Source organism: Haemaphysalis longicornis, unplaced genomic scaffold (assembly GCF_048455015.1).
Source record: "Haemaphysalis longicornis isolate Haplotype H1 unplaced genomic scaffold, Haemaphysalis longicornis Haplotype H1 scaffold_1, whole genome shotgun sequence".
NCBI classification, from domain to species: Eukaryota; Metazoa; Arthropoda; class Arachnida; order Ixodida; family Ixodidae; genus Haemaphysalis; species Haemaphysalis longicornis.
The window spans coordinates 102,731,071-102,740,924 of NW_027526203.1; the positions used below are offsets into that span (position 1 = coordinate 102,731,071).

General features: G+C 50.1%; 1 pseudogene; it reads left to right on the forward strand.

Annotated features, from left to right (window-relative positions):
* The first annotated feature begins 1,063 nt into the window (after positions 1-1,063).
* LOC144144648 (uncharacterized) lies at positions 1,064-9,220 on the forward strand (annotated as a pseudogene).
* The last annotated feature ends 634 nt before the right edge of the window (positions 9,221-9,854 follow it).

Genomic DNA, 9,854 nt, shown 5'->3' on the forward strand with positions numbered 1-9,854 from the left:
CCGGGCACCACATACTCAACTCGCTGGGATTTGCTCATCCCCCAGCACACCTACCCGATTCGCGATCCCGCCAACGATAAAGGAAAACCGTAAAATCTCTCCATTCCCGCGTAACATGGATCCTATACACAACAAGGAGGCGTGCAAAAACGCTATGCGAAAGACGAGAACGTTGCCTACGCGGGCGCGGCTGATTACGCTGGTCGAGAATGAGCATAGCGGGGGTCAGCAATCACGTTAACTCTATCGCCTTCTGCTTTATCCATGGCCGCTCCAAAAAATTGACACAATCATTACCGACTCCAAATCAACTATTCTAAATTTTTCCAGAGGACAAATATCAAGGGAGGCTTCCGCGCTAAAAATCTACTTCCGCGCAAAAAACGGGACGTGCAAGGTCAACTTAATTTGGACCCTCACCTTCTCCTGCCTGGCAGAGAAAGAGTCCGCGCAGAAAACTGCTCGGGTATTTACCGACCGAGCAGACGGCACCTACGATGCGGACTTCCTCGACATGTCGGGCAGGGACAGGCTTGTGCCATACCGGTACATTATCAGACATTATTGCTCAGCCCAGACCCGCTACCCACCCATCACTAAGTAAGCAACATTCGGTGGTGTAGCGACACCAACAAACCCTCTCGTATCCAAACCCACTTGTGTATAGCTATTGCTACCCAGGGCGCTGCTAACCGGAGTGTCATAGTTGTCAGGAACGCGCGGACATAGCCGAAGTGTTACGGCAATAACCGCATGCTGGCGCGACTGGCCACACAAGCACTAACAGTGGGCAGTGGGAGACTGTGCGGCTAAGCTCTCGCCCGGAAGATCAGCTCTGGGCTGTCCAACTGGTTGAGGACGCTGCCAGAGCCTAACGGCTCGCAGGGTCACGGCCGAGGGCTAAGCATCCCAGCTGGCACGCTCTGTTGAGTTTATCCTCTCTCTTATTTCTGTGGTGAGACCTCGATCAAGTGCGGCGTTAACCCGCTGAAAGAGCGATTCTGAGCCTGCCCGAGAGGAACCCGTGCCAGGAAAAGGTCGTTGAGGTGGTATGGTTCGGATCATGGAGACAATACGACGGCTAACCCTGGCGCTCCCAACCGAGCCATTAACCTGGTGTTCAGCAGACGACGGCTGGCCGAAAGACAGTCTCTGGCGCTGCCGTTCGATCCTAGACGTCCAGCAGGTCACAAAGCGGTATGCCCATGGCCCCGTCCTGCGCCAACCGCCGCCTACTGCCCCTTCCTGGCCGTCGGCTACTGCCCCTTCCTGGCCCACCGCACTTGATCGTGGCTGTGCCACCACACAGGCCGCTAACCCGTTCATCCTGATCATGCAGGTTCTTGCCCGCATCATCGCCGACCTGCTACTGCCTGCCTTTCTGGCTGTATCGTCTGCCACCCCTGGACGCTGCCTGCCTGCTACCAACTAAGGCCAACCTTGTAATTGCCCCCTCCCTGGAACCCATGCTTCCGAACGTGCGGCAGCGCCACCCCTCCCTCCGTGGATCGTCAAAATAAATGCAGCAACCATATCGCCCTCGACAACATCCCCTGCGCAGCCTATAAAGCAGCAGCCACCACCTAGCGCGCACTGTGGGCTTCGCGGCTGTGCCAGCACACAGGCCGCTAATCCGTTCATCCTGATCATGCAGGTTGGTAGTTCGTATCACACGTCTACTAAAAAATCAAGTAAATTCTGTTTGGTGTAGCTGCTAAGCCCACAGTGCTGCTGTTTGTTTGGTACTGAATTTGTGAATGTCATACGTGCCTTGCTATTGCTATCGGGAGATGTTGAGACAAACCACCCCGTGCCAGCTATCCTCACTGAGCCGAAAAAGTTGTCACAAGGCCAGTTGACAATAATATCTGAGATACAAGGTCTTAAATCGGAGATAGCCCCCACAAACCAGCCTATCACCGATCTTGGAAAGCGTAATGCTGTCTTAGAAAATCACTGCCAAAATCTTCTAACCCTTCGAGCAGGAGCAAGTAGGTGCAATAAATTCTAATACCGCTGAGCTAACTCACCATGTGTATGACATACACGAGCGTCTTGACGACCTCTAGAATCGTTTCCGGCGTGACAATCTAATATTCTACAATCTCCCTGAGACTAATCCGAAGGAAACATAAGCTCAGTCAGAAGAAATAATAATCCAGCACTGCCTTGAACGACTTCAACTCACAATCGAACCAAAAGACAGAGCGTGCGCACCGCCCAGGGCGGCACACCGATAATCATAAACGGCCTATAATAGTGAACCTTTCGTCTTTCAAAACTAAAGGTTCCATCCTTTCAAACGGCCCAAAACTAAAAGGTACAGTCGCGCTCACTATGACCTACACCGCTCATTAGTATTCAGACGAATGGTCAAAACAATGACTATGGGCATATACGTTAGGCTCAGGCTTGATTCATTAGGACGTTGTTCTCCTAATGCGCACTTGGTCTTTAACCCCGGGTGCCAGACAAAGGTCATATAAAGCTGTGAATACTAATGAGCGGTGTAGGTCATAGTGAGCGCGACTGTACAAACTTTAGCATTGGCAAAGACTTCACATACCCTGTTCGAATAGCCCGAAAAGAGCTCGTTGCTTTCGCTAGGAGCAAATCTGTGCCATTTTCACTGCGTATTCAAACTTTGCACATCGGCTCTAAGCGATACATTTTCGACTTCGAAGCAGGAATTGTCAAGGAAAAAACATAGGGATCCGTACGCCGTCGGAAAGCGCGCCAACAGCCACGTACAAGCACTAAAGCTACGTTTTCGTTTTCTCTAATTTATACTAAACCCGTAGTTTCCTTCCTAAGCGCGTGCCCCTATCTAATTTATTAAAATGATCTGGCAGTAGTATACTTATATTGACCAAAACGTGGCTTACTGACGACATTTCAGATACAGAGGCTCTGGCTGACATGCCGTACTTTACCTTTTTCGTCACTACCGTAAGAACGCACGTGGTGGGGGCGTACTCATCGCTAATAACAAAGAGCTATCTTGCTCCCTTATCAACATCGCTTCACAACTTGAATTATTATGGGTAATGGGCCGTGCCCCATCCGGAACAGTAATACTTGGCGTATACTACAAGCCCCCTCGAACGGGTTCAAATTTCGCCCGCGAACTAAATGAAATGCTATCTACGCTTACTAATAAACACCCTACTGCACATATCCTTCATATGGCGACTTTAATTTCCCGAATATTGACTGGCTGAACCAAACACAACAAATTACAGAAAATACTGAAGCAAGAGAATTCGTCGATGTTTGTATGAAGGCAACACGTGTAACTAGTGAAGCTTCGAACATTTTAGATCTGATACTAAAAACAGCCCCGAAAGCTTAGAATGTATCTCATACTTAGGTGAAATCAGCGATCACAAAGTTATTCATACGACATTAAACTTCATCCCTAAAACACGCCACATTTCCCGCAAAACAATTCCTATGTACAATAAGGGTGATTATGAAGCAATTAATTACGAACTGCAAGATTTCCTCCCTGCGTTGGAATCCCAATTACATTCCCGATCTCTTAGCATTAACTGGCTAGTCTTTAGGGACAAAATAATTGAGTTAGCTCATAAATATATCCCAAAGATGAGCTTCCCAGACAATCAAAATAAACCATGTTTTTCAAAACGTTTAAAAGGGCAAGAAAATAAAAAGAAACGTCTCTTTCGTACTGCGAAACTTAAAGGGGTCCTAAAATACCTTCCGCCGATGCATGGATTTACATGTAACCAAATAAAGCAATGTATTAGCGATCTCCTCTTGCAAGAATTTTGTTAAAGCGATGAGTATTAGCTCAGAAATTGTAAATCAAAAACCGCGCATTATCGTCGCGCCGTATTTCCTCCTCCTTTCAACTTTTTCTTCGCTGTTGTCGGCGCGCAAGACTTCCCTCCCATGATGCTGCGCTCCTCAGTGGTGACGTACTTCCGCTATTGCGCTCCTCAGACTGTCGTCTGCTGCGGGTAAGCTCTTTCGACCTTTTCATCTTTGTTGACACCATGGACATGCATCTCGCACTCCGCTCCAGGCTGGAAAAGCGAACGGAAGACCTGGCCGTATGTGTGCGACCTGGCCTTTCCCTTTCGTGGTGTACGTTGCTGCAGTTGCTATCGGCGGCACGTCACTTTTTATTGGCGGCGAACTCGCAGCCGCACGGGGACAATCGTGCGCTCATTCCCTTTGATGCATCGTGCACTGTTTATCCAAAAAGCCGTCTCAGATGTGGCCCCGCTGGTTGCGGGTCTTATTTTGCAGCGGTGGTAATTCCTACCGGCGGCATGTGAAAAAGAAATTTTTAACCGACACAGAACCCGTGCACAAAACGCGCCGGATCGGATCGCTTTATCAGTGGCGATGAACGGGAAGGCGCAGAGCAAACCAGCGCCGCACTCGAGCAGCGAGCAGCCGTGTTCTGACAAGCTGCACCCATGTTTTGCATTCAACACTGACGGGAAAGCGTTTGTGTGCACTTGTTTGGATATTCGCAAAATGTCCAAGCACTCCGGCACTCCGCTAGCAGATTGCAGATTAGCCGGCGAGTCATTTCGCAAAACATTCGACAGATGGCGCCGTATGCATTAGCGTGTCGCTGCGCAAAACTGATGAGACGCTCTACTAAAACTCCCCTCGCAGTGTTTACGTAGCGGTACGCAAAACTTTTGCGTTTCGCGTATGCAAAGGCAACAAACGCTGTACTGAAACTCTCTATTAGCAGCAAAATATTGTGCGTACGTGAGGCCGCAACATCGCGGCAAGTAGCGCGAGATGGAGGAAAGATTTTTTGCATCCGATGAACCAAGTTCTTTGCCCCTGTGTTTTTAAATACGTCAAGTGGTTAGCACGTCACCCTCACGCTGCTGTGTATCGTCGTAACATCGCTGACTGTCCGAACGAAGCTTGCAGCTAAGCAAAGGCAGCGACCGAAGCTGTGTGTGTGTGTGTGCATCACCTCCTGTGTTGTGGACGCGTTTGTTTCGCGATTAAATGCGACGTTGTACTTCTGCGGGTGGATAATGCTTCCCATTGTCTGGATTATCTTTCTCGAGCTACGTACGACTAAACCTCGCATGGGGTATGTGCCGTATCTCTGGCTAAAAGCCTTCTCGGCTTGCGCGCCAGAGTTAAGGGACTTGCTGTTCGTCCCCGCAAACCGGGTGCGAGGTGAGTGCCGAATTGACGACGGGCAGGAGGAAGCAACCGATCGTCTGTCAATCGCGGTTCAGGCTGCAAGGCATGTTGTGACGTAGTGTTCGTTCGAAACGCATCTTTGGATTGTTTTGAAGTTGAATCAAATGTAGGCGTCAAACCCAGGCATTCGGCTCAGGGCGTTCTCTACGATTGCACGAAAAAAGTGCCACGGGGCTTCGACGCTTTCTTTATGGTACGTACTGACGTAAGATAATATAGATGTCGTGTTATGGCCACCATTCAATACAAACGGTTAAGCGTTTGTTTACACTTTTGTCGTTTGTCGTAAAATGTCCAAGCACTCCGGCACTCCGCTGGCAGATCAGCCGGCAAGCCGACGCTGAGCAGACGACACATCTCTTTGCCGGAAGTGCGTGAAAAAGCCGCCCGATAGCAGGATGTCTACCTCATGACGAACATCTGGGAATCAATGACGTAGACATGTGAAGGTGACGGCGTCCAAAAACACGCAGGGAAAGGTAAGAAAAGGGCGACAAACTTTGCAACAAAAGTGTGAGCTTTCCGCTGCACGTGAGCTTTCCGGTGCACAAAAGAGTAATACTTGGCACAGCTGACGTTGACGACCCAGTCTAACGATTGCGCTAGTTAATTTAGTGTGCTCAAAACGCCTTTCAGGGCAGCTTTAATGGTTCTGCGTGCGCGTGGGACAAGTAATATGCTGCAGAAGACGCATATTATGCTGCACTTCGAAGTGCAATACAGATGTTTTATCGCATTGACTTACCTAAAATTCCAACCCCTTACCCACTTACGTGACAATTGAAACACTCAGGGCGCATATTAGGCACCAAACCAGGCTGCCGGATCATCACCTTGCTAGTGATGATCCGGACGCCTGCGATGACGCCGCCACTCCCACTTTGGTGTACAACGCAGCTTCGAGCATGCCTCACTATCCCAGGCTTAACAAAGAAGCAAGATTTTCCAACGCTGGCAGTACAGCAGCTAAGTCTCATTTATTTACACGAGAGATAAAGTGACTGCACCCATATTTACACAAATTTCTCCGTAACAACACCTAGTTCTGCCGGCACCGTTGTTATACCACGAATGTCCATGTCCACAGAATTCAAAATAGCCAATCTTTCCACTTCCACGGCTGCAGAACTTACCGCCATCCGTTGTGCCCTTCACACCGTTGAACAAACTTCATGCCGAAGATGGGCGATTTTCTGCGACTCAAAACCTGCGCTTCAATCGCTCCAGTCAGCCCTGTGCCGTGGACCTCATGAACAGCTGCTGGCCGAGATAAGACTACTGTACGACCGTGCCACCCAAGCGGGTCATGACATTGCCTTTCAGTGGCTTCCCAGTCATTGCGACATTGTCGGAAACGAAACTGCGGACGCAGCCGCACGCTTGGCACACCAAAAAACGGAGACCATATCTATTCCGTTACCCAGGACGAATGCTGCTAGAACTCTCCGCAAACTTGCTCGGGAGACCACGCTATCGAAATGGACCACCCAAGAGTTCACGAGCGATCGTATTCATGCCCTGCACCCCCATATCCAGCGCCCCCTTCCATTAGGCCTCCCACGATCTGATGCAACCATTCTTTGTCGTCTCTGGCTTGGAGTCGCATTCACAAATGCTTACTCCTATTTGATTGGAATGGCAGCCAGTGAGGCGTGCGAAGTCTGTGACACACCAGAGACCATACATGTCCTCTGCGATTGTCCACGGTTTTCATCCGAACGCAGCCAGCTCTCTGCGACTCTACGAAAGTTAGACTCTCAGCACCCGTTCCCTGAGGAGACAATCTTGGGCCACTGGCCTTCTCCGTCGTCTGCGGACAAGGCGACAAAAGCGCTCCTGTGTTTCCTCAAAATGGCGGAATTGCACAAACGCCTGTAGCGCAAAAGGCTACCCCTATGAACTCAGTGAACTTGTTTGTCTATAGTACAGTCTAGAACCATATCTATAGTGTCCAGGGTGTCGAACCGGAACTGGAACCGAACCGAAAACCGGAACCGAACCCCAAGTTTTGCCCGGAACCGGAACTGAACCGGAACCGTATTTGTTCCGCCATTTTGGAACTTAACCCGAACCGGAACGAATTGAAGGAACCGTTCCGAACCGGTTCCGGGGCCTCAAAACTGTGATTTCTAGTTTTCCATTTCGGTACCATACCTTGCGTCTGAAGATACTTTTACCATTCGCCACACGGTCCCACGCAATATGTTGCATAGTCTGCAATTCCCAAGGCCCATAAGGTTCTCTTATTATTACCCTAAATTTAATGTCAAATTGGCCGTATATACTATCAGTTTGCGTAAGGTACTGCCGATCTCTCCAATTATCTTTTTCAACTAGAATAACTTAAGTTAGAACGCATATACCGAGGCATATTCCACATATTTCGAATACCATGAGATACAGTAGTACCTCGTTAACTCGAAGTCGTAAAAACCAGGGAAAATTTCGAGATAAACGGATTTTCGAGATAAGCAAAGTTGCGCTAATCGTGGGGAAAAATGAGCGCTCTTCAGAAAAATCACTACTACTTACCAGCTCTTCAGCGGCAGTTTCTAATCTTTCTTCTCGTGCTGGTTTAAAAGAGAAAAAAATAACATACAAGAGACTTTAACCGGCTGGGTTTTGCCGCACTGCCATTTCATTTAGCAGAGAAAAACTGCCTAATGCTCGTCTGCTTTGCGGTCGTACTCGGGCCTAGGAAGGCGTCCTCCAGCTGCTTGACGCATCGCATCAGTCGTTCTTCCCCGCCGCTGCATTCGACCTTATTTCAAAGCAAGCGCAGGAAATTTCTCGTCTCAGAAGATGTCGGCACCTCTCGAGGTGGTTCGTCATCGCCGTCGTCTCCGCCGTCCCCTACGTTAGTGGCCGTTTGAACGATTTCGGCGTCCGTCATTTCTCCAGTCACCGCCACAGCCTGCTCACACAGCGCGTACTCCAGAAAAGTCACGTCATTTTCGGCGGCACCGTTACCTGTAAGCTTGATGACCTCTTGACAAAGTTCCTCACAGTCTGTGAAGTCATCTGTCTCTGCCGTCTCTGCCGTCTCTGCTTTTGGCAAACTGGCAGCACGTGAAAACCCAGCGTTCGCAAAGCAGTTGGCAATAGCCGTGCGCAAACTTGCTGCCAAGCGCTGCTGAGAAGGTGTACTGCTCCCAGCAGGTCAATTTCGTAGCCTTTGCCGTTTTCATAAGACAACGAAATTCTGTGGAGAATGCTCTTTCGGTAGATTTTTCGGGCCACTTCGATGACACCTTGGTCCATCGGCTGCAGCACAGACGTCATATTTGCAGGCAGAAACTCGACTGTCACTGCCTCCAAATTCTCTATTTTGCCGTGGCCTGGGCAGTTGTCGACAATGAACAGGACTTTTCTGTTTTTCTTGGCCATCTTGTTATCTATAGCGCGAACGTACTCTTCGAAAAGAGTGGCAGTCATCCACGCTGCTCTATTCGCGCGATAGACAACGCCATTCGGCAGTCGTGCATTTCTAAAGCACCTAGGCTTAAGAGCTTTGCCAATTATGAGTAACGGCAGCTTCTCTTCCCCTGTGGCATTTGCCCCGAAAACGACAGTGACCCTGTCCTTCCGTTGTTTCACTCCCGTGCACGCTCCACCCTTCGGTGTGAAGGTGCGGCTCGGCAACATTTTATAAAAAAGTGCTGCCTCGTCAAGGTTGAAAATGTCGCTGTCGGCGTAACTCTCCCGCAACTCGGCGAGCCGGCTGCTGCGCCAATTGCCTCCAGTGGCTGCGTCGACAGTGCCGCTCTCGCCGTGCACTGACTTGGACACCACACTATTCCTTTTTTTGAAGCGGTCAAACCAGCCGCTGCTGCAACTGAAGTCCGTGTGCCCCATTTGCAAGGCCAGAGCGTCTGCCTTCTCCATCATTATTGATGTGGTGACGGGAAGGTTGGCCGCTCTGGCATTTCGCAGCCATACCATCAACGCCGCTTCAACGTCTGGGAACTTCGACCCTCGAATCCGCTTCCGCTGGCTGGAGAAGCTCTGCTGAAATCCATCCAGCACCTTCTGCTTGTTTTTCAGCTCCGTCGAAAGCGTAGACAAAGGGATGCCGAATTCCTGCGCGATGCTCGATTTCGTTCAGCCTCCTTTCTCCACTTCCTTAATTAGGGCAACCTTTTTTCTAGCGTTAACGACTTGCCCTGCTTTGACGCCATGCTTGCCGCACTCACGCTAAGTTGCCGCTCCTCACAGTCGGCGAAAAATCCGTACCTCTCGGTTTGCGGAGATGAACGGAAATCACACCTCAGGGAAAATCCCGAGCACTGCACTCACAGTCAGCGAAAAATCCGTACCGCGTGGTTTGCGCAGATGAACGGAAATCCCACCTCAGGGAAAATCACGTGCACTGCGCAAAGCGAACGAGACAAACTACGCCAAGCGTGGGCAGAGGGCCTCCCTGCTCAGCATGGAGGAAAAAAAAGCTTAGGAGAGGCCCCCAGCTATCCCCGCGCATTGGCAAAAGTGTGGAGGAAGTCACGTGTTTTCGGCGGCCATTGGAAGTCGCGTTAGCAACGGCGTCCTAGCAACAGCCCGCCCGCCGTTCGCCAGTCATGGAGGAAAGGCAGCGCCTGCCTTGTCGTCCGATTGCGAAGATTGCTGCTTCGCTTTGCTGCGCTGTGGTC